This window comes from Corvus brachyrhynchos, unplaced genomic scaffold (assembly GCF_000691975.1).
Source record: "Corvus brachyrhynchos isolate BGI_N302 unplaced genomic scaffold, ASM69197v1 scaffold1, whole genome shotgun sequence".
Lineage (NCBI taxonomy): Eukaryota > Metazoa > Chordata > Aves > Passeriformes > Corvidae > Corvus > Corvus brachyrhynchos.
The window spans coordinates 13,010,579-13,034,918 of record NW_008237222.1 but is presented as its reverse complement, the minus strand read 5'-3'; the positions used below and the strand labels follow the sequence as shown (position 1 = coordinate 13,034,918).

At 41.7% G+C, this 24,340-nt stretch overlaps 1 protein-coding gene across 1 annotated transcript in view; it reads right to left on the bottom strand.

The window, feature by feature from the left end:
* Positions 1-1,445: 1,445 nt before the first annotated feature.
* ERICH1 (glutamate rich 1) overlaps positions 1,446-24,340 on the bottom strand; it is a 94,943-nt gene continuing 72,048 nt past the window's right edge. The window contains exons 7-9 of the mRNA XM_017728945.1: positions 5,191-5,609; positions 4,400-4,488; positions 1,446-2,596 (exon numbers count right to left, since the gene is read on the bottom strand). The gene's annotated coding sequence lies outside the window, so the exon portion shown is untranslated. The remainder of the gene's footprint in view (positions 2,597-4,399; positions 4,489-5,190; positions 5,610-24,340) is intronic.

The following is a 24,340-nucleotide window of genomic DNA, read 5'->3' as shown; positions in this document are numbered from 1 at the left end:
GGCACCATGCCAGTCCCTCAGGAGAAGAGGAGGAGGGAAGGTACAGTGCCATGGGCTCCTCCATGGGAGCACCTGTGCAGGTGCCTTTCTTTCCTTGGCCAAAGAGTGTTTGCTCTAACAAACAGCAGGACAAAAGGGGATACAGGATTTTAGCTTCCAGTCATATTCTGGGCAATCTCCAGTCCACCACTGGGCTTCCAGACACAGGAATGATGAGAAGATGGGCATGTTGTCGCCACCTCTACAAGGTTTTGATGTCTTGGTGCTCAACACACCCCAGCCTCGCCTGGCTGAGGGGAAACCTGAAAGAAGATCTTCCAAGGAGCCACAGCAGTGAAAGGGAAAGGCACATGGCTGGCTGTTGTGCCTGGCATGCAGTGGCAGATGCACTTCAGAAAACTGGCATTTTGGGTGCAGGTTTCTACAGAACAGATAGGTTAGGTACCAATGCCTACATCTTCTGCTGGGTGCAGTACCAACTTTTCACCTAAAGGTAATTTTCTGCCCAGGCCCAATTCATCAGCAGCAAGTTGAAACGTGTATGTTTTTAAAATAATTTCAATTACAGCTCCCTGGTGCTTCACTGTATGTTCCTGAGGCTCCTATGGCCCCTACCTTTATAAAGTCTCCCCACATGCAGTGTGCCTATTGCCTGTGTTGTCCTCCTGTCATTTTCACTGGTACTAAATAATTAATACTAAATAAATTTCAAAAATATTCAAAACAATTCTCATGGGAAAAGTACACATTCCTCGTGAGTGTCATTTCCAATGGGAACATTTCAGTGGCCAAGTAAATTATTTTATTCTAGTATATCTTGTTAAAATGGTGTTATTGCACATGTTAATGGTCTTACATTCATGTTGGATGGGAGCAGGAAATCAGTTAACAAAAATGCAGCAGCCAAAAATCCTATAATAGATTAGAAGGTCGTATTTATGGCATACTGAGGGTGGTGGTGGGGATCACACTATATAACATCAGTGTCTGTGACTGAATGCTTTCCAGAGGTGTCATTCTTACTTTTGTCAATGAGTTCAAGTATTTTGTTTCATTCCTTGTAGTTGAATGCAAAAGATGGAATATTTCATTATATTACTATTTTTTTAAAAATATAAACAAAAATTCATATAAGATGGAGGTAATATATGACCTGGCACACTGAAAAAACATTACCTTGTAAATAGTGATTTTCTCATCATCTTCAATTTAACAAGAGTTGTGGGGTGAGGAGAGACATTTCTTAGAGAGGATGAGAAAAAGGCAAACAGGGACAAGAACAATTCAAAAATAAAAAAGTAAAAATTTCAGCCTGATTCAATTTGTGGTTTGTCATGTTGGAATGAGCAAGCTGAAGGGTTCAAAATATTCAGCTGTGTAGGATGCCCCTTAGTGGTTGAATATAAACACTGTTGACAGACAAAATAATTTTAAACACTGAAAAATACCCCAAAATAATATTTGTATTTAGTAACAAGAACAAAGGATTTTAAATGCTAACATATGGACAGAAGAGCCTACAAAGCCATGTTTACATAAAAGATAAGAAACAGTTGGAAAAATGCAAACCAATAGTAAGAGAACATTCCTGAATAAGCTATTGCACCAAATGAGAAGAAAACAAGGGAGAAGTAGGGGGAAAAGGTCAAACTCTATTTCTATTTTAATCAGAATGTATATTATGGAATGAGTTGACTTTGCAGAAGAATACAGCCACATACTGAACTCTGCAATAGAACCCAACCCAATATTTTTACTGATACTTTCTAGAACAGAGAGTTTCTGCACAGCTATGAAGTTATCTGGTCTGAAGCCACAGGCCCTTCTCATATGGCTGGTGTAACCTGTGGCCATCTCTGCTGTGACAGAAGGCTACAAGCTTGTGTTACAATGCACAAACATTGCTACGCAAAAGGCATCAAGAAATGTTTAAGATTCAATAGAAAAAGCTAGAGTGCCCAGATTCTGTAATACCCAAACGTACACTGCAAATAGTCTATGGGAGATTAATTTCATTTGTTCTAACCCTTGTCACGAGGAATATATTGCTTCTAACTTCCTCTTTGCAAAACCAGTCTTTGCATTGGAGTAATTTGCAAAAGCTGAAACACAGTGACACTCCCAGAGCCCAGCACCCACATTGGTCTGTTTACAGCTACTCTCAATGTAACTGTATTTTATACCTTTAGATCTCTGTGTATACACTGGATAACAGAAGAAGTCCATAATATTTACAGAAAGTTTGTCTCATTTGGAAATCCGATGGTTCTGAGAGCAGTTATTTTTTTCTTTCTTGAAGTCTGCAATTCTTCCATCTATTTAACTTTGCATGTAGAAATCACGGCTGCAGTGTCTCATTGCCTCCTCACTGGTAACTGAAGCAGAAAAGCCACTCATCAGCAGTATATTGACATAAGCCTGGACTTCTTGGGTCACATCCTAACACAGCTTAAGTGGTCAAGGGGAATCTCTTTGTTTGAGTTAGCTGGTGTGTGCTGTAGCTGGATATGCTGATCCCAAACATTCCCAGGAGCAATGCTGCCCGCTGCAGCGCTGCATCTGACGGGTTGGTAACGATCTTTGCTGCAGCTTGAGTCTAAGGGAGAAAGAGGGCAAGTTACAAGCTGATTCAGCTCAGTGCAACACAAAAGAAGGTCTTTGGAACCTACAAAGTATCTTTTTCTTCTCCGTGCCATTTAACAGGGTATGACTCTGCTCTGAAGAGCATTTCACACAATCTATTGCACGTTTTGGAAGGCCCCCCTTTTTATCAGTTTATAAAAGATAGAACACATTTCTGATAAGACTTTCCTTTCAAATGCAACTCGTTGATTTTGATGACTTTAATGGGGTTCCCTCTGGCTACCTGAGAGGAAGAGCTGAATCAAGAGTGGAGGCTTAGGCATAAAGGAGAAAGAACTTTCTTATTCTGTAAAGAACAAAGATCTCTTCCTTCCCACAGATTACCTACTAACACAGGATGCTCCCTTAAATGTTGGATATTAATTCAGGAGAGCAAGGCTAGAAGGGATCACTAACATCCTTTATGATGTCCACAGGTAGTACTAGACCAAGCAGACAAGTTTTAACACAGTCACTTTGTCAACTCCAATGAAGAAGCAGGATATGCCAAGCAAAGTAAAGATAAGAATTACTTATTTACTATCTGAATAACAATCAGAAAAGAAATTAAGTTACTGTTGCTTCCCTTGTCCATATGATACACTGACCAAGAGGCAGAGACACGGTTGCATGGAGTCCCTAGAGAGCAAAACAAAAATTCCTGTACATATTGGCACTTTGAGTTAAAACATAGCACGTGTCTTTCTAGTTGCTGCATTTGGTTTCTTTAAGTTAAATAATTACTAGGCCTCAAATAATGATTTTTTTTTTTTTTTAATGCTTTCCCTTGCAATCCATGGATGAAAAGCATGGCATCACTGACAGGAGCAACAGATTCCAAGGAGCCTCTTTTTCACTTCCAGATTCTAGGATTTTTATTGAGCTTGAAGAATTAGAGCTGAGTGCTCTGACCTTGATAAATGTGTCTGACTGTGGCTACTTCAGCCGCAAAATAAATAAAGACAAAAGAAATCCCAAACAGAATTACTATGTAAGGTGATATCAAAAGATATGCAGGGAAGTGTGAAAGAAATTCATGGCTAGGACTGAAACCCAGCATCTTTAGTTCAGCCTCTCAACTGCTGAACTATCCCCTCTCAGCTACTTCAGTCTATGATTCTGGATGCAGATCACAGTGCTAAGAGCTGTGACATTTTCCAGAGAAAGGATGGATACTCTGTAAATATCAAAACATGGAATACAATAAGGAAGATGTTTTACTTTGGTGTATATATATGTATATATATTTATAGCTGCTTTAGTCTCAATTATTCGGATGATTTAAAACGTTTTCTATACATGCTTTTATTTGTTTTCTTCATATAATGATTGATAGTCTGATTTTCCAATGTTCCAGAGGTCAATACTGATTGAGGTTTCCTTATCATGGCCACAGAAGCTGGCTGAAATGTTTTACTGATGGGTCAGCTGAGTTGTATCCTTCTTTTCATTAGCATTTTCCCACTGCCCCAAACACACAAAGCCATTGCAAGAGAAAAATTATGGAGAAGCAGTTTCTGTTTAAGCACTGCAGAAGAATTAACTCCTTCCAAATATTCTGCATTTGGAATTCCAGCATGATACCAATTATCAAGAAATGTCACAATTCATTTGCTTTTCAGCAGAGGATTAATTATTTGTTATGTGAGTTAACCCACAAGAAACCAGTGTTCCCTTGGGTTTTCCATGCAATAATTTGAAATAAAATCAACCTGATCAAGAGAAATACAGGTATTTTTAAGATTAATTAAAAGCAGAAAAAAAAAAAATATCATACCTGCAGCAACCTTATATACCCAGGTGTCATTCTCCGGAGAGGAATAACCATGATTTCTGAGTCTTCGTAGAATTTCAGCCCCTACAATTCTAAAACACACAAAATATTAGTAAACCCCAGGGATGTTTTACAAGTTGACCTCTTAATGAAACATAAGATGAAGCCTAATGCAGTTTGCTACAGTGCCAAAAGCATCCCAAGAAATACAGTATGCACGCATTTCTTGCTCACCTGATGCTCTTTTCCCTCGAGCCCTTTCCATGCTCGAGGTCCCAGGGTACATAAAGCCCCGCTCCGTTGCATAACCTGTCACATGGGATCTGTCTGCACCACTTCGGTGTTGGCAGGGCTGGGACCGTCCCGCCTGGGGCCAGGTATGTCTTGCAATATTGGAAATCTCTCTGGGAATGCTTAAAGCTCATTAAGAGAGCTGACCTCCTTAATAAGAAAAGGACCTAAGCCTGCTTTATAGATAGTACTGGACATAGGAAAAGGAGGTCATAATAGCATTTTGTGTCACAGAGTGACAATGCAAATAGGATTGGATGGTGTTTATATAACTTAAAGCATATATTTATACCCACAGGATGACCTGACTGGGTAGGAAGCTTAATGCAACCATGACCCAAGTTGAAAGGATGTGCTAATATAATAGGGCTATTTGGAGGCACATTTAAAAGTAAGTGCTTTCTTTTCTTATAGCATTCCCTTTTACTCAGCATTATGCACAGTCTTTTGCATTTTTCTACTGCTAGTTCTTTAAAACTAAAAACACCTAACCTGATACTTACTGTTATTACTACTTTCTGTTAACTGTGATCTCTTTTCACTGTAGGGAGCTTGAATTCAGTTCTATTCCTGCAGTCATATAGCACACTTTGTGAGAAATGGTGGTTAAATATAATCTACAAAACTAATTTCTCTAACTTTCAGTTGTGTCCATTGACAGACCATGCTAAGAGAGCTCTTTTTTTCCATTTTCAATATCTGCAATGTTGCACGTAAGTAGCAAGGCAGAATTTGACTCCAGTTGCAGTGCTACTTCTAAACATGCAGGGTAAGAATCTTCAGGTGTTGTATGTCAGGATAGCACCAATGTGCACACTGGGCCCACGCCAGTTTTCATGACAAGTGTTCCAGAGATCAGTGTTGACTTGCATCTCTATAGTCTCTGCTATTGCAGCTTAAGGATCTCTCAGAAATACTCCTGCTGTAAAAGAGCAGAAACATGATTCTACTTGGAGAAATACTCAATTCCAGGAATTCCACAGGTATTTCACAGGTATTCGACAATAGTACCACTTGTCAAGGATTCTCATAATTCATCTGCCTTTCAGCAGATGACTAATTAATGTTCCACAAAGGAATGCTTCTGTTTTATTTTGAGGCTCTGGCTTACATAGCACACAGTGGGCAGTTTTCATTTTCCTTTCACTGCACCATATTTTAGCACACCAACCCCACTGGCACCAACAGAGCCATGTCTCATTAAAAAAAAAGATAACTTGAGTTATCTATACAGTGAGCCCATAGCATCAATCTAAATCATCACCATCGAATCATCACAGGTAGTTCAGGTTGGAAAGGACCTTTGAAGGTTATCTAGTTCCTGCCACAGGCAGGGACACCTTCCACTAGACCAGGTTGCTCCAAGCCCCATCCTACCTGGCTTTGAATATTTCCACAGCTTCTCTGAGCACTAAAAGCGAGAGACTGGGAACCTGCCAATCTCTTGGTTTTTTTTTTTATATTATGCAATTTTCACAGTGACCCCACACTAAACCTTTCGTGCCGTGTCCCTTAGCTATAGGAAATACTGTATTAACAGGAAGCAATAAACATAAAATTGGGAGCTGACTGAAATTAACAGTAAGCCTATCAGTACCTGCCTAAATGCATTTGGGATAAAAACCTATAGTATGAAAAGTCAGAGGCTTTTTTCTTGTTTCTTACTGTATGCCCCATGCCGGCTTTCCCAGACAATCAGGAGAGGCCCTGTGCTTGCTGCCCAGAGCAGGGCAAGGATAATGCTGCAGAGTCTGCCTTTTTCTGTAAATACACAGAGCACTGAGATTTTCCTTTAAATTTCCAGCCTTGCATACATTCAAAGAAAAACCTCCTTACTGAAGTATCAGAGTTTCAGGAGCTGCAAAATTTCTGCCATTTTGTGTGTAACTCTTTCCATTTGGAGAAGGGCAGTGAGATTCCGGTGACATGGTATTCAGAAAGGGAGAGCATTCCAAACATGTTTCTTTGTGTGGAAAATAAAAGGGGAAGGAAAGAATAGGCTTTGGCTGACACAGCTGTCTTTAAAAAGGATCTCTTGGCCATGCACAACACAGCTGAATTGTAGAATATTTTCTGTAATTGCAGGTGCTACCAAAATCTGAATTACATGCCCAAGGACTCTGAAAGAATAACTATCCCAGGCTGTTTCAGGAGAACTTTGATCAAACAAGGGGTTGCCTCCATTCCTTTTGAAGTCCAGGCCTCTGAGAATTGAGTCCTGACTGCCAGGATGCAGAGATGAATGTGCCCCTCCTGGGCTGGGGACTGGACAGCAAGCCACAAAGGTCTCTCTTGCCACAAACACAGGGATCCCACGTGCTGTGCAGACTGCTCACCTCATTCATCAACTAATGCCTTCACTGCTTGATGGAGGCATCAAGCAGCTAAGAACGCAAGTGATATGCTGACATCCTCCCCAATATTAAAGACAAGGGATACTTTGAACTCAGCTGTCAATATTCACCACCTTGTGCTCTATTTCCATTAGGAAGAGAAATCAATAATGAAGTTACAAGTTCCTTTGCTGTAATCCAGTGCCTTTGGGACCAGCAAGGGCTGCTTCTTGAAAAGGAGCAGGAATCAACCAACAGAAATAAATTCTTTTCATACTCTTAAAAGGCCCTTCTTGACTGGCACTCCCCAAAAAGCTTTCTGTGCTGCCAGTGATCATGTCCCTGCCTCTCCAGAGTGTGGAGCAGGGACTCTCATGGCAGCATCACCCACATCAGCTCAGCGCAGGGAAAGCACAGCACACGGGGCTCTGGCCCCTGCTCTTTTGGCAGATTTTTAAGCCTGTGCTGTTGACCACCCTCAGACAAATGCCTCAAATATTTAGACAGTAATCATTCATGGACTTGCCACTTTCTCTATGTGCCCTAGACTTCGTTAGGTTCTCTTTCACAGGCAGCTGCTTCTCTTGACAGCTGGACTTTATGATCTTAGAGGTCTTTCCCAGCTTTAACAATTGTATGATTCCCCCATCATAAGAATCCTCTTTCAGATCCCTAAAAATGTTTTACCTTAAAATCCGGCTCAACTTCCCAGTTTTTCTTGTTTCCTGTGTTCCATACAATGATTCTTATTTACCATCCCATTTTTCCATCTCATTTTCCCACATACATCCTAGCATATTTATTTTTATCCCGACAAAAGGGCCACTGCATCAACACTTCCCTCTATCCCAGCTTTAGCACCAGAAATTTCTCTTCAGGAGAGGATCCCATACTGCTTTCTTCTGCTCATCAGTTCTTGCCATTGGAGACCCTTGTGGAATCTGGAATAGCAATGGCCTATGGCACTTGAGACTCTAGATGCTAGCAGGCCCTAACTCCCTCGCACACAGGAGCTCATTGCCTACATCTACTTCTGCTTTGTTTTCCCCTCATTGCTTTTTTTTTTTTTTTTACATCTATTTCTGAAAAAAAATTTAGCCATCCTGCAGCAGAGGAAGGGAGGAGTGAGGCAAGCTCAGGTGCATGAGTTAAACGACAGGAAGAGGTCGTGGAGGTGCCCAGGTGAGCAGCCCCCTCAGGCCTCCCCTCCAGTGCAGCCAGGTCACCCCTGCAGAAAGGACACCAGCCTCGCTGGGAGCTGCTCGAATGGCTGGTGGTGGTTCCTGCTGGTGACGCTGATATTGCTGAGCTGTGTGTGCTGGCCGGGGCTGCCGCGTGCACCGACTGCCACACCCCGCACACGGGTATGGCCTGGGCCCCAAAAATGGTGGGAAGAGTGGGGGCAAGGCATGTGGTTCTCCTGCTGCTGCACTTGATTCCTAAGGGAACCCACCACAGTCACATTACTGGCTTTGCTGGGACAAGGTCATGAGACTGACAACGTGAGAGCAAGAATGTGACACCAAGGAGGGGACAATGCTGTCCCCCATGGGTGGCTGGGGTGAGCAGACCTCACTGCCAGGGGAAGGCAGCTGCACACCTGCAGACAGGAGACTCTTGGCAGCCCCAAGGCACCTCAGGCAGGTGGCACATGTGCATGTTGATGGGCATCAGTTTCTTGTGCCCCACCACATGCTCAGGGGGTTGGGGCTGATGTCTCACAGTCATTGCTCCTACGTGACGGGTACAGATTGCAGGCAGAACACTGCAGGACACTGCCTAGGTGCAGTCACATTTCTGAACAATAAACTGGTTTAAAGCAAGACTCTCTGCTGGCTTTGAGGGCCATTAAGCTTGATTTACTCAAGGCTCTCTACACTGATACAGGGACAGAATTTCAAAAGAGGATTTCCCATTAGGCATATACCATTTTCATTCTATACCTGGTGAACAATATGACATTTGGAAGTCATGATTTGAAAACAATCCAGATATTTAACTAAAGAACTACTTTCCAAAATTCATCATCCTTAAAGAGTCCAGGCTGAAGGAATATGGGACAGAATTCTGAACATACCCACAGCTTCCAGTATGCCCCTTTGTGCAGGATGGGAGTAAACACGAAGTGCTGTCACTGCAGGCAAATCAATAAAATAAACCATACAAAGAAAAAAACCCACCAAATCTTCCTCAACACATAACTGTATGACTAATCCTGGGCTTTTTGACTTTAACAGTTATTAGATCTGAGAGCATGTCCTTTCAAGTCATTAAGTGCATTACTCAAAAATTAGAGCTAAGCTAAAAGTAATTTTGCTTCAACAACGGTAACTAAACTACCAGCTCTGCTGGGGTAACAGCACTGGGCACTGTCAGCTTATAAAAGGAAGAGACAGTCCTGCCCCGAAGAACCTACAGTCTGTGGGGAGGCAGATGGTTGCCACCAGTTGAGGGAGCACAGGGAAACAAAGAGAACGTATAGGTTGGCATGCAAGGCAATGTTCTCTCTGTAAGCTCAGTTAGACTGTTTCCAAATTTTTGTAGGCATCGCAGCAAAACACAATGTAAAAAGAAATGTGAAGGTGGTAAATGAATTTTAAGATGACAAGGGAGGCAAGGAACAGGAACTATGCTAGTGGTATTGTTGCATTACACAGTAGTATCTTTGCAAAGCACAAAATTAAGGAGATGTACTGGAATATGGTGATGACAGAAGTAGGAAATGCCATCAATAAAAGAAAACTGCAATGCTGTGTAGATGAGCTAAGGCACAGACTGCAGAGTTCAGTCCTCAAAGTCATCTAAGGTTACAGATACACAGCATCAAGAGATTTGTGTTGCTGAGGCTTATGGAGTTACCATTGAAGTAGCTTAAACTATTCATTTATCTCCTGCTGAGTTCCTTGACTCCTGCACTTCCCACAGCTCCACTGCCAAGCAGTTACTCCTGTGTTTGCAGTCTGCCTGCCCACAGTAATTTGACACCATTGAGTGACAAAAGAATAGAAACTGACAAAAATGTAATAGCAAAATAATAGTAAAAAATCAAGTTCATTATGGCTATGGAGAAAGGAGAAATTCTTTCATGAAAGCAAATTTTGTCAAAAAAATAGTGCAATTTGTATGTGTTAGAAACTACAGGGGGGAAGAAATCCAGAAGTATTTCCTAAGCAAAGGTTGGTAAGCATTACTGTCACTGGCAAAGCACAAAGTTACTTCTCCAGAGCTTACTTGGAACCCAGTTCCGTCAAGTAGGGCTGGATCTCTCTCACCTAACTCCAGATAAGGCTCACACAGATGCCTGCCTTAGAACTAGTTGCTCTAAATTCCCCTTCTAATTTACCTATTTCAAATGTTTATGTTACGATCAGGGCAAGAAGTGACAATAGTACAGTGAGTTGGTACAAACTGCACCCCAATGAATACAATGGGACAATTCAAAATGAAGTTGTCATGAAGAATGGCTTTTAAGATGACCAAAGAAAATTAAAAGCATATATTACAAGAAGCTGTGTTGAACCTCACAAAAGGAGCATCATGAAACCCTTCCTCTCAGATACTGGTAAGTAGTGAGGATTTCCTTGAACACTGATTTTTGCCTCACTCCCCAGCATCTGGATGTGGTCAATAGCCATGCTTCATCTCCCCTCACTCAGTAGAGGTCTTCATAGAGGGAAAGCAACACTAGTGACATTAAGTGGCCATAGAAAAGCCAACACATGAGAAGGACTGAATTTAAGGCTTTGCATAAACAGTTACTATCTGACCTGATACACAACTACAGCATCTTTGGGGAGACGATCTCCAGTGTCCCAGCACAGTCACTGCCCTACAGAACTCACAGCTACTGATCCACGAGCCATCAGCTGGATAAGCAAACTTGCTGTCATCTTTTCTCTAGCTCAGATGTGTACTAGTATAGATGTATTTATTCCTTTCACAACTGAAAACCAAAATGAAAAAAAACCCAAACTCAAAACAACCCAATCCAAACCCAGGAATAGAAACAGTAGGCATTAACAGAGAGATATGGGATCTTGAAGGTCTGAAGACCTTAATGGAAGCTAGCACCTTTTCAAAAGTCAAGCCAACTACTGGCTACTCTAATGTTTGGGTCCATCTTAATGCATTGTACAATTTTGCAGAATCTGTAGGCCAGACTGCAATAGAAAACTGTTCTAGCAGGTATGGGCAGGGAGAAGCTTGCCTGCCTCTGCTGTGCAAGACATTGAATCACAGGCACCTCCCTGTTATCTCACTTAATACACAGTCCTGGAGAGTTGGTCCAGTTTAAAATGCACAGCAGAATTACAACCGTCTTTTTGGAGCAACAACTTTATGCCTTGCTGCTTCTGTGGTGGGTTTAGAGGTCAACCAGCAAAACACGCTATGAGAGAAGCTGAACACTTGGCCACTGACCCGAGAGTCATCTGGGTGCATACTGCTGGAGAGACTTATCTATAGCCATTATGCTGGTAAGGCTCATATCTGGCAGGCAGTGGACAGACTTCCAGCAGAGGTCCAGAGTCCCAGTCAACCCTGGAAACAGTTGTTAACAGTTTCCTTTTGCTCACAACTGCAATGCCCTGTCCTGCCATGTCCCAGTATTCAGGGCATGCACTCTGTAAGCAAGGTAGAGCACTGAAGGACATGCAATGCAGTCCTGACAGCTTGAGAAGAAGGTGGGGATCATCCTTTACATGAAGCCATTTTTCAGCTACCAAGGCACTGCCGATCTGACATGGGAAGCCTACGGCACTCCTGTAGATGTATCTGGATACATAAGTTACAAGACACATCGTTACTTAAGAGCACATGCGTTCCTCTGACTGTGTACCATTTAGCTGTTATTAATCCATGACAGTAGATTATTTGTTGCTCTAAAGGACTGACACACAGTGGCAGCTATTTTGCACAGAAACAAGGCATTAGGCTCTTTCCTGTGAACAGTCTGCAATTTCCCATCTGTTTAGGAGCAAAGAGGGGCAAGCTTGTTAAGGAGCAAGGCATGTTCTCTCATTCTGCTCTACTCCCCAAAGTCTACATCAAGACACCCACCAGACAGTGGCTCCCATGCCAGGCTGAACGTGTGCTCCTGGCTGGCCATCCTCAGTGGGTGTTTTTCACTGTGAGAGCTAGTATGAGAAATTTTATTACAATCTGTGCTGAGAACTCTTCATGTTGTGTCCTTTGCTGCTTCTATGGCTGACGAGACTAAGAGCTGGACTGTCATACTCCATGTCCTCATGGGCATCCCTCATTCCATCTGCAGGAGGTTCCAAATCATGCAAGGTTTCATCACAGCACCCCAGGTATCTTCTGCATCTTGATACACAGCACATAGATACTGACCTGTGTAACCATTGTAACCTGCCCACTGCACATACACACACAGCTCAGAGCCTTTGGACTTTGAATTTGTTTGTAAAAAGCTAGACAGATCATTCCCAAAAGTGCTGTATTGCTGCTGGGAAATTTTCTCATGAGTAAAACTGTGCCCATGAGCAGATGCATATGCAACCAACTACTTGACAGGGTTCTTTCTCCTCGTGTATCTCCCACATTGCAGCCTCATTACACACACACCGTCTCCAAGGGTCACACAAGTGAGAGAGCTTATGAAGCAGCCTTCTGACATGTAATTCCAGAAGTGCAAGAATTTGGGTATGGCAGATGAGGGTAGGAGGCTGTGAGATCTCCTACAATGCCTGTGCATGACTGGATGGCTTGCAAAGAACTACCATATTTTATGTGTGTGAACCACCCTAACATACAGCATGCTGTGCTTTTCTGTAACTTAGGACATGTTTCATAGCACAGCCACAGTGTGAAATTATAGCTGCAGTGGGGATATCTAGGGTACCAGGACTCTGGAATAGAAAAGGATTGTAAGACGACACATACATTCAAAGCATGACCACAATTTTGGTTCTGATTGATTCTAAAGCACTGATATGCAACAGAAGTACACCACTTCAGCCAGTCATTTCATTGGTCCCTCTCTGTTCCTTTCAAGCAAAATTTTCAGACAGTCAAAATGTCTAAGTTACTATATTCCATATGGCTTTATAAATTGTGAGTCATGTATTCTACAAAAGCACCTGTTCCACCTTCTAAACAACCCTGTACAATCTTCTTTTTGGAGGGGCTGGAACTTGTTCTACATGTGATCACAGTTAAAATGAATGTAGAGTGTCTTGAGGTGACTTTATTATGTGTATCCCCTATTGCCACTCTATGCCCAGACATGAATTTTGTGCCTTTCTGTGTCTTTAAAACTGGGTGCGAGAGGAAAAATAAAAAAAGAGCCAGATGAAATTTTCAAAGCCATTTTGTGCTCCAAGGTCACTGCTATCTCACTCTGCGTGCTTCTGTGGTAGCAAGAGCAGAGGAAGCACCCTTTGCTGCTTTTCAGGCAGCTTTTGGCTCCTTTTCTCGGGAGAGAGATGGAGAGTTAAACTCCTTTGTTCCCCTGGGACTTTGGCTTCTTCTTCTTCTCTTCTGGAACTGTTTAGAACACCAGAACATCAGAACCTCACCGGGAGACCTTACACCTGCCCGGAAGGGGGGGCCCCCCACAACAAACTCCAGCTCTGAAGAGGGAAGAGACACACCTACAGAAGGACTCTGAAATCTTCCCAGGTTTCTCTTCCTATTCACTTTCCTCCAAGGAAATTTTTTTTTTCCCCAAACCTGGTGGGGGGGAGGGATGGTTGTAACCTGCCTTCTACCAGAGGATATTTTCCACCAAATTTGTCTCAAACTGGCACATAGAGCTATTATTAAAATGTACAATTTTACTGACATTTACCATTCCAGAATTAGAAAATGTGTCTAAACATCCAGGGGTTCTAAAGTCTTCCACAGTGGTCTCCTAGGAAATTTTCTTACATTTAGTGGCAATGTATCATCCAAAAATGGTTTCTGATTTAGAAACTCTAAATGCTTTGATTCATCCTCAATGTATTTTGCAGAATGCTGTGTGCCTCCAATGCAACAGGCTAGTGAATTAGTCCACCAAGACCACAAAAGGTCTGTAAATTCCCTTGTAAGACTTCAAACTGAAATATAAGAAGATACAAATTACTTGAGCTTTCCAAGTATGACAGAAAATCCCTCAAAGCTTTTAATTAAATTACATAGCTTTAGTGGGAACCTTGCTAGCTGAATTTTTGTTCTTCCATGCTTTCTGGTATGTTCCCTTGTTTCAGTTCCTTGCAATTTTCTTCATAGTGCTGATTGCACATGGTTCCCACTCCTTACTGTCTGTCTTCCTATATAAATGTTCTAATCCCTTAAACAGACATCTATTACTTCTGGCATGGCATTGTACCAGCATAGCTGTGAGTATTTAACTCTATTGGTAGTCTATTTTTAGGCATAATCCTAGTAAAGGTACATGTCTTATGTTGTGAACTCTCTAGCTGAACACTGCAAGATTCTTCCATGAACTTAAGAAGGGGGTAAAAAAATCTATGCAATAAATATGAAATAAAGCATGACAAATACACTAATCCAAAGAGCACCATTTCTATAACATTTATTTTTTCATTAGGTGGTCTTGATTCTGATGTTGTAGATGTCTGACTGTGAGGCCAAGCAGGAATTACCAGAACAGAATTCAAATTACCTAGGAGTGGAAAACAAAATGGGGGTCAGAGCAGTGAGCATTTGCACTTAAGTATGATCCACTGGACTTAGCATGGAGTTCTCTCTTCAGAGATCACATTTCCCAGGGCACAACGCTAACAGCTCACTAGGACCAGATGGAATTCACCTAAGAGCTCTAAACCAATCGAAGGATGAAATAACACCACTGCCAGCAGCAGTGTGTAACCTTTCCCTGGGAATCGTCTGTATCAGGGGATGGGAAGGTGGGGAAATTACTAATTTTTACAAAGGATTCCAGGGGTGATCTGAGGAACTACAGATGAGTGAACATGATGTCCTTGTTCAGCAAATCAGTAGAAGCTACTGCAAGGAACAGAATGAGCAGACACGTGGAAAAATATATTGGGAAGCACTCCATTAAGCATCTGTAAAAGGAAGACACACTTCACAAGCCTACTGGCATTTTTTTTTGGAGGAATCGGCAAATAAGCAGACAAGGTGTATTAAGGTGCATTTTTACAATTAAATGGAGAAAAAGAAAGCCCTTAAAAAGGAAGTCTCATGGGCTAAGATTGAATTCATTTGAATGAATAAGCAATTAAAAAATATGGAGAAAAAAGTAGGAATACAGTTTTCCCACTGGAAAGAAATCACCAACACAATCCTTTGGGACTTTTTGCCAGGATCTGTGCTGCTCAGCAAAGTCTTAAATGACCTGGAAAAGGTGATGAATAATGGGAGAACAGAGACTGCTGATTCCATTACAGTTATCGCAGGGATTAAAATCAAAAGCTGACTGTGCAAAGCTGCAGAAAAGCACTGTGATCATGGACAACTTGAGATAAAATGGCAGATGAAATTCCATGTAGGATATCGCAAAAATGATGGACATACTTATGTAAACTGGTAAGGTCTGTTAATGAATTAAAAAACAAACCATGAAGATGTCAGCTCCATACCCATTAAGGGGTCCAAAAAGCAACCAAATTATTTGAAAAGCCCTAGAAAACAAGCCAGAGCACACTTCAAAAAATGTGCGGTGAACCAGGATTTTTAATAACATGGGCAGTTTTTGTTCTCTCATCTTTGAAAGGATGAAGTAGACTTAGAAAAGTTGCAGGAAAGGGCAAAAACCAAAGAAAACTAAGAAAAGTTTCTTTATGAGAATCTGCAAACAGGCCTCTTCAAATTATATGTGTCTTTCTACTCTTCTTCCCTGCTTCCCTCCTTCCTCTGTATGGAGTCCTGTGTTTTTACCAAGACTTTCATAGCCTTCCCAGATAAACAAAGGGGTCAAAACACAAGCTGTTGGGATTTTCTCTTCTAACTCAGTTAGATGGAGGGCTTCTTCCATCTTCCCATATACCTTCTTCAAGGCAGGAAATGAATGCGGATTCACTGCACTAATATACAAAGGTGAAAAAAAAAATCCTTTGAGTTTTTCTACCTCTTTCCTGCATCACAACATTGTCAACAAGATCTTTACTGATTATCAGACATTGACTTCTCCAGTTTGAATGCAGAGACTGCTTTCAGTGCAGAGCTTCTCCATGAGCTAAGAACTGCAGTGGCACTCTCCCACCTGGAAGTTGCTTTCAGAGCTGACTGTATACTCCTCCCACTTCACAGCTTATAGAAATCTCAGCTCTCCCTCTGCTTTTCCCTGATGGAGAGGTGGTACTACTCTTTAAGGATGTTTCACTCTTACCTCTCACATACAGGAAGTTGGACTTCATTTGAAAACTGGAGCACAGGTACTACAATTGCCAAGGGGTGCACATGCCCTGATTGCTTCATCTTAAAATTTACTTCTGACCAGTTTTGAGTTTGATGGAAAATCATTCCAACTTAAGAGATCTGTTAACGGATTCCCACTCATTTGAGTGGGACAGACACTCAGTTACCGAGAAACCCACTGCTTCAGTCCTTGGATCATACCTATCCAAAGACCTGTGCAATTCAGTTCAGGAGGAATGGGACTGATGGGCTGTGGGTGAGAAGCTGCCCTTCGTATAGGCTCTACAAAGACCTTCCACAAGGTGCAGATCAATACACTCCTAAGAACTTGTACACAAAAGCCTTTCCCTGCTAGAGATGATTTGTTTTTTACACTGCCTATAGAAGTGTCCAATTATACAGATTACACAGATTTCTCCTTTACTTGGATCCCTACAGCCTGAAGCACTCATCTTCATTAACTTAGTGTCACATATTTTTGTGAGCATCAGAAACCCAGTGGAAGGCTGAATGCAGCACTGTAGAAAGAAGATTGCTAGTCACTATAAAAATGCAAAGCACAACCAAGAGAGGGTGCTTTAATTTCAGATAGACAGCTGTAAAATTGCTTAGCAAAGATAGTTGGAAATTTGCTTGTACTCCTTCCCAATTGCAATGCAGAGGTGAATGGCTGTGTACTGATAAAGCCATCTGTCTTGTGGGTGCCTGAAGGAAGCCTCTGCACCAAAGCAATATTGCCAGTTTTACAGTTAATATCCTTGTGCACAATACTGTTGAACTGAGCTGGATTGCAGGCATTTCTGCTGCCTTAGGGCATCCCAGAGCACAGCATGCCCAGTTGTAATGACTTGTTCAAAAGCACAGGCTGCTGGATTGTGAAGGGGGATGAATAATGCTGTAGGGCATAATGCACTGCCAGCACACCATTCCATGCACTGAGGTAATATTCAGGTCCATGGACTCAGATTTGAACCCAAAGAAGAACAACAACTGTCAGTAGAATGCTTTGATTGGCCAGGGTTTTCAGGTGGCATGCATATCCTGGAGTGCTGGTTTTGACTGGGGAAGGGTTAATTGCCAGTAGCTCCTGTAGGGCTGTTTTGGATTTGTGCTGAAAACAGGGTTGATAATTGTATTGGGTTTGTGTGGCCAGGTTTCAGTAGTGCAGGGGCTACAGCAGGGGCTTCTGTGAGAAGATGCCAGAAGCTTCCTCCATGTCCAGCAGAGCCAATGCCACACAGCTCCAAGATGGACCCACTGCCAGCGAAGGCAGAGCCAATCACGAATGACAGTAACACCTCTGTGATAACATAGTTAAGAAGGCAAAAAAAAAGTTACATCTGTAGCACATCTGCAATTACAACCAGAGAAGAGCAGAGTGAAAATATGTGAGAGGGACAGCTCTGCAGACACCAAGGTCAGTGCAGAAGGAGGGGAGGAGGTGCTCCAGGCACCAAAGCTGGAATTCCTCTGCAGCCCATGGTGAGGCAGCTGTGTCCCTGCAGCCCATGGAGGATCCTCAGGGATGCAGAGATCCACATCCACCTGCAGCTCATGGAGAAGACCCACCCTGACTGAGCAGGTGGATGCCTGAGAGGAGGCTGTGACCCCATGGGAGGCCCAGGCTGGAGCAGGCTCCTGGCAGGCACCTGCAGACCTGTGGAGAGAGGAGCCCACGCTGGAGCAGGTTTGCTGGAGGGACTTGTGACCCCATGGGGAACCCACACTGGAGCAGCCTGTTCCTGAGGAACTGCATCCCATGGCAGAGTGACCTCCACTTCCACCACTGAGGATTGTTGCCTATGGGATGGACTCATGCTGGAGAAGTTCATAGAGAACTCTCTCTTCTGGGAGGGACCCCACACTGGAGCAGGGGAAGGACTCCTCTCCCTGAGCAGTGGCAGAAATAACCTGCGACCATAACCCCCATTCCCATCTCCCTGTGCTGCTGGGGGAGGAGGCAGAGCTGGGAAGGAGAGAGGGCTGGGGGAAAGTGTTTTTAAGATTTATTTTACTTCTCATTATCCTGCTGATTTGTTTAGTAATAAATTCATTTAATATCCCCAAGTTGAGTCTCTTGCCTGTGATGGTATTTGATGAGCAATCTCTCCTGGTCCTTAACTCACAAACCCCTTGTTGTATTTTCTCTCCCCTGTCCAGCTGCAGAGGGGAGCAAGAGACAGGCTTTGGTGGGTGTCTGGAATCCAGCTGGGGTCAACCCACTACAGCAATATGGGGATGTTTTCACTGTTGCCGAGCACTGCTCCAAAAATCAAGGCCTTTTCTGTTCCTCACCTCATCCCACCAGTGAGGTGGTTAGAGGTGCACAGAGAGTTGGGAGGGGACAGCTGACCCCAACTAATCCAGGGGATATCCAATCCCATATGGGGTCATGCTCAGTATGTAAAGCTGGGGGAAAAAGGAGGGGCCATCTGGAGTGATGGCGTTTGTCACTATTACATCTGAGGGAGCCCTGCTTCCCTGGGGATGGCTGAACACGTGTCTGCCTGTGATAAGGAAAGAATTTATTCTTTTGTTTTCCTTGTGCATGTGGCTTTTGCTGTACCTATTAAACTGTCCTTAAACTGTCACTTTTGCTCTTTTGATTCTCTCCTCTGTCCTGCTATCGGGGAGAGTGAGTGGCTGTGTGGTGAGTGGGAGCTGAATGTGGTTAAACCACAACATCTGGCTATTCACAAAGAATGACAGTTTATAGGCTCAGCAAGAAAAAAAGTGGCAAAGACTGGCCTAGTTTGGATTTCTAAAAGATAGTTTTATGGTTTTGTATAATTTTAGGCTTTTTTCTTTGGTTAGCTTCACGCTAAATACTATTCAAGAGACTGCTGTACAAAGCAACTATGATTGCAGGACACCAGTAATTCCTATGATCAGCCTTGGACAACTGGAGCTGCACCAAGGTTGACAGAGTGGTCCCATAGTTGCTATTCAAATGACAAATGATCCTCTTGGAAATACTTGCTCAATGTCATTTCATCTTTGTGACTTATCTCCCAAGTTTTCCACTGCTCTCATTTGAAAATACAAGTCTCAGGTTACCCACGAGAACGCTGTCAAGCACAGAGCAGAACAGGTCTGTGGGTCACCATCGCAACCTACAAGGGAAAAGCTACACTTTTGTCTCCTTCCCTCCTGTTCACACCACTTCAGTAAGCCACTGTTGCCAGCTGCTTCCTAGGATCTGCCCATGTTCAAATTCTCACTCTGTGGTACCTGCAAGGTTGATTTGAGACCACTTTTCACTTTGCAAGGCCTTGCAAATTAGGGAAAAAGTTGATGGAGAGCAGACTTTTAGAAACACAACAGTCAGCAAAGTCTTTGTGCTTCAGGTAGCCTGACAAGGACACCTGAACTGTTTTTGACTTGATATTGAACTTCGATGTTTTTTGCTTATGCATAAAGGAATCAGACTGATAGAAAGGATAGCACCAGGACATTTTGACAGAAACACTGCCTTTTTTCCCCCAAGACTTCCAGTGCAGGGGAGAGTTAAGGAAACCTTTGGAATCCTGCAAAATGTTCTGTATTAGCAGTGAGCCAGATCCTCGGAGCTGAAGGCTCTGTGTTGTTTGTCTGAAGGGGCTTATACAGCCACAGTTCAATTAATATTTCTGATGAATCCTCAGATTGATCTTATCTTAGGGTTTAGATACCTCATGCTGATGCTGACAGTTAACGTGCCTGTGCTGCAGCCTACAAATCCGCTCAGAGAACCGGTTCTGTAAGAAACTGAAAATTTACATATCCCACTATAAAACTGTGAAGGCGACTTTGCAAGCAAACTTCCATATCTCAAACCAGTTTTATTCATCACCAGTTAATGAACTTGTTGCAGGGATCTTTCTTCAACTACCAGATGGAAGAAACGCAACACAACAGATAATACAAACAATAGACACCTTTGCAACTAAAACTATGGATCACATCTTGCAGGAAAAGAAAAAAATATGAATTTTCCCTTGATGTTTAAAAATAAAGAATCTTACACAACAATCATTCTTAACTAATGCAAATCATTCCCTGCAGAGCAACAAATTGAAAACACCTAAGATAAATCTGAAAGCCTATTTACTTTGAATACTTTTCAATTGTTCTGCTTCCCCCTGAACATATTTTAAAACACAATTTTAGAGGGTCTTTTGTACAGTGTCTTTAGTTTGGATTCTTATCCTCATCTGAAAAACATTAAAGCTTGTTTTTGTAGAAAACTGAGGAAATACTTGCTGACAACTATTATACCCAGTGCCTCATGACTTTCTGATCAAAACAAAAAGAGCATATAATACAATAAATACATGTCAAATACAGTAGAAATCCACTAGATTATTTCAGTCTCCAAAAAGAAGGTACAGACAGGGAATCATGACTGAATAATGTTATTTCTCTTTGAATCCCATAAAGATTAATACTAGAACTTGATATGTTCAGCATTTTTAGCAATAATCTGGAAGAAAACGTCATCATTGCTGGTAAAATTTGCAGATGTCACCAAGATTAGCAGATAGTCAATACTAATGGAAGCAGTACAGGCACACAAAAGGATCCATAATTTACTAATCTAGACATAGTAAAAAAAATTGAAGTTAATTCGGCCAAACAGAAAGACAAACATTTACCAACATTAAGTATGGAACCAATGACTAAATCCTGAAAGCAATAAATTTCAAGAGTACTTGTCTACTATTAAAAATAATTCAACATGGACCTCCTATACAATCCTATGGCAAGAAGTTGATCCAAAACCAATGAAACAGTAAGTACAAAAGTTGGCACTGTTGAGATTTTAAATGAATGCTAAGTTTCTATGTCCAGTTCCAGCAGACTTGTTTCCTAAAGGGTGGGAAAAAAATGGAGAGAATGCATGAGAGAGACACAAAACCAAGTTGGAGGCTATAGAAAATGCCTTAAATCAAATAGTTTGAAGAGATAATACTTAGGGTGTCAAAAAGAAGGTTGCCTTGTAGCTTGATTACAGTGTTCAAAAACTTTCACAGACAGAAAACAGTGGCTAGTGAGGGACTACTTAATGTAGTGAAGAAAAGCACACCAAGAACTAATGGCTGAAAGATAAATCTAGACAAATTCAAATTTAAAATAAGGCACATGATTCTAAGCATGAAAGTGATTGAGTACTGGAATAAATGACTAAAGAAGGGGCTAAGTCTTCATTCCTTGACATCTTTAAATCAAGCTGGCCTGTCTCTGAACATGACTTGCTTTAGAAAAAACCACAAATTGTGCTTTTGTCAGACTGGTCTTTACCCTGAAGTAAAGGGAAAATTTATGACCAGGCATCTAGATGGGGTCAGAGAAGATAATCTCATGTCCTTTTCAGTCTTACCTTCCATGAATTTATCAATTTACTGAATGAGTAAAGAGAAAAAATGTTCTGACTGATTTTTGCCATCTGGATAACAACATGATCCATAGCAGATTGTAAATCACACAGTAATAATATATGTCAGAAGCCATGGAGATGAATATATTCTTGCAATGCTTTCTAATTTAGAAATTTAGAGTTATTTAATATTTTACACATTAATTTTATTCTGTGTAATTGAATTAAGGTGAAAGGGTTAAGCAGACAGGCTAAATGAAACACTGTGCCATGTACTTAGTTTAATGTGGTTGGAAAAATCAATGAACTTTGGTCTGTCAGAGTGCAATCACAGATTTAATTGAATAACATGTCAAGTATTTTAAACTGTTTACCAATGTAAATAGAATCCAGCACTATAGTCATGGTAATAAGCCAAACAGCTTTCCCTGAATTCCAATCAGATTTGAACATGACCTTCATTTTAAGCTCCCACATCCCAGACAGAGATCAAACAGCTATCATTATGTCTACAGAGTTCAGTGATTACACCTGTGATTCTGAAGAAAAACATATTTGGTATTGATTCCTTCTGTAGAATCTAGGTAGTGGCTGATCAATGTGGTATTCCTAGCACATTTATTCCTTTGCACATTTATAGTCACTTCCACTTGATTATTGTCACTGGGAGGAGGAATGAATCACATAGCAAGCTTTTACTGAGTCCACCTGGGAAATGGTAGAGGCTGCTTTGTGCATGATCACATGAAGGGAACAAGAAGAACAGGAGAAGCATCTCCTCAGTTTATGCTGGGTGAATTCCAGGCACAGCTTTACCACAGCTCCTTACTCTTTTTCTCCTTTTCCTTTTTACCACTCCCAAGCAGTAGCTTCACAAAAGAAGCCATGAAAACATCAAGGAGAGGGGGTCACAGCCCCGTGCAACCTGAAAGAGCTTGCCACTGCCAGACCAGCATCAGGAGCAAGTGATGTTTTGGTCATGCAACACACACATTCCTGTCCTTTTCTCAGACGCAGTAAACGACCTTTTTTCATTTCTTTTTTCTTTCTTTTTTTTTTTTAACAAGATCCAGATGTCTGCAATGCAGATGTTTTCATGACTTACCTATTTATGCTTCCATACCAATCAACATAAAGCCCTAAATTATCCCACTGGTACCACTGTTCCAATTCTAAAATAGATATCTAGCAGCAGTTATATCAGGCTATTTAATCCCAGGGATTAGAAAGTTCTTTAGGATAGGCAGCTCAGATGGTAAAAGCTATAGTGCAGACATCTGAAGTCAGGAGAAACAAATCCCACCCTGCATGCCTCCAAGCTCTCCCTAGCCAGCTGCAGAAGAACATTGCCTCCAAACTGATCACATGTGCAATGTAAAATTATGACGCCACTTTAAACTATCAGCAGCCTTGCTCACATATTCAAGCATGTTCTCCATTGTGGATAGGCCTATTACATTTCCTGAGCACACTGTCATCTCAGATGTGATAGCAACTGGCTGTACTGGTGCTGTGCGGCAAGGCAAATCCTGCATCAAACTGCTACTCATTTAGGAAAGGAGAAAACAGGGGTGAAAACAGAGAGATTGATGTGGGAGGACACAGACAATAAGGCAACATTGGTCACCATAGTAGGCAGTTGTCCTAGCACCATACTGACCAGGCTGTGGCCAAGGTTTTGGCAAGGATCACAGCAAAAGAGAGCTTTAAAGAAGGAAGGGAAGACAATGGAAAGATTGCACTGTAGACTTGCATACTGCAAGTATGGCAAATGGGTGATGGAAGTTAATACCAGAGGCTGAAAGGGATGGAGGAATCATCTGTGCACTGAATGAGGGATGAAGAAGACTGGCAAAGATCTTGAAAGTGAAGAAGGCAGCCTCTACTTGATACAACCTATAGCTGCCTGGAGTTGATGCAAAAGAAAAGTAAGTATTGAACCAAAGATTCTTTCGTTCTGCTTTTGTGTACTCCTCTTCAATCTTAGATTACACTTCTTTTTTGTCCATTATGTATCCTAAAACAGGATGCAGCCTTGCAGTAAGAATATAAAAGAGAACTACAGCTTGCTTATACACTTTACCAGAGTATGGAGCTCATTAAAATGACTACATACTATTAATTCTATAAAGTTAAGCATTCAACTTGGAGAACATCCTTATTAAAGCTATATATTTGACCTTCACTAACTATGGTGCATATGCAGTTTCAAATAATCATAGAATATATAGTTTTTTCCTAGATTCTTAGATAGTAAACACATACAGCATCTAAATTTCTGCTTTTTTTTAAATACATATGTCCCCCCTCGCCTTAGTCCTGCATACATCTAACAGTTTAAAACAAACAAAATTTACTCAGATGCACTGCAGTGCATAAAACAGTAAAGAGTAAAACTTAATTAGCTGCATAAACATGTGCAATACAGCCCTCCTTAGGAGCGAGCAATCCAGGGCTGAAACAATTAACTACAAAACCTGCATAGCTATAACCTGAGGTTTCCCTAAATATTAAATATAGTACGTTTTCCCAATCATACAGATTGCCATCTTTTGCACTACCTCTCTCTTATTATGCCCAATGTGTAGCACATTGTACATGCATAACACACTCTTT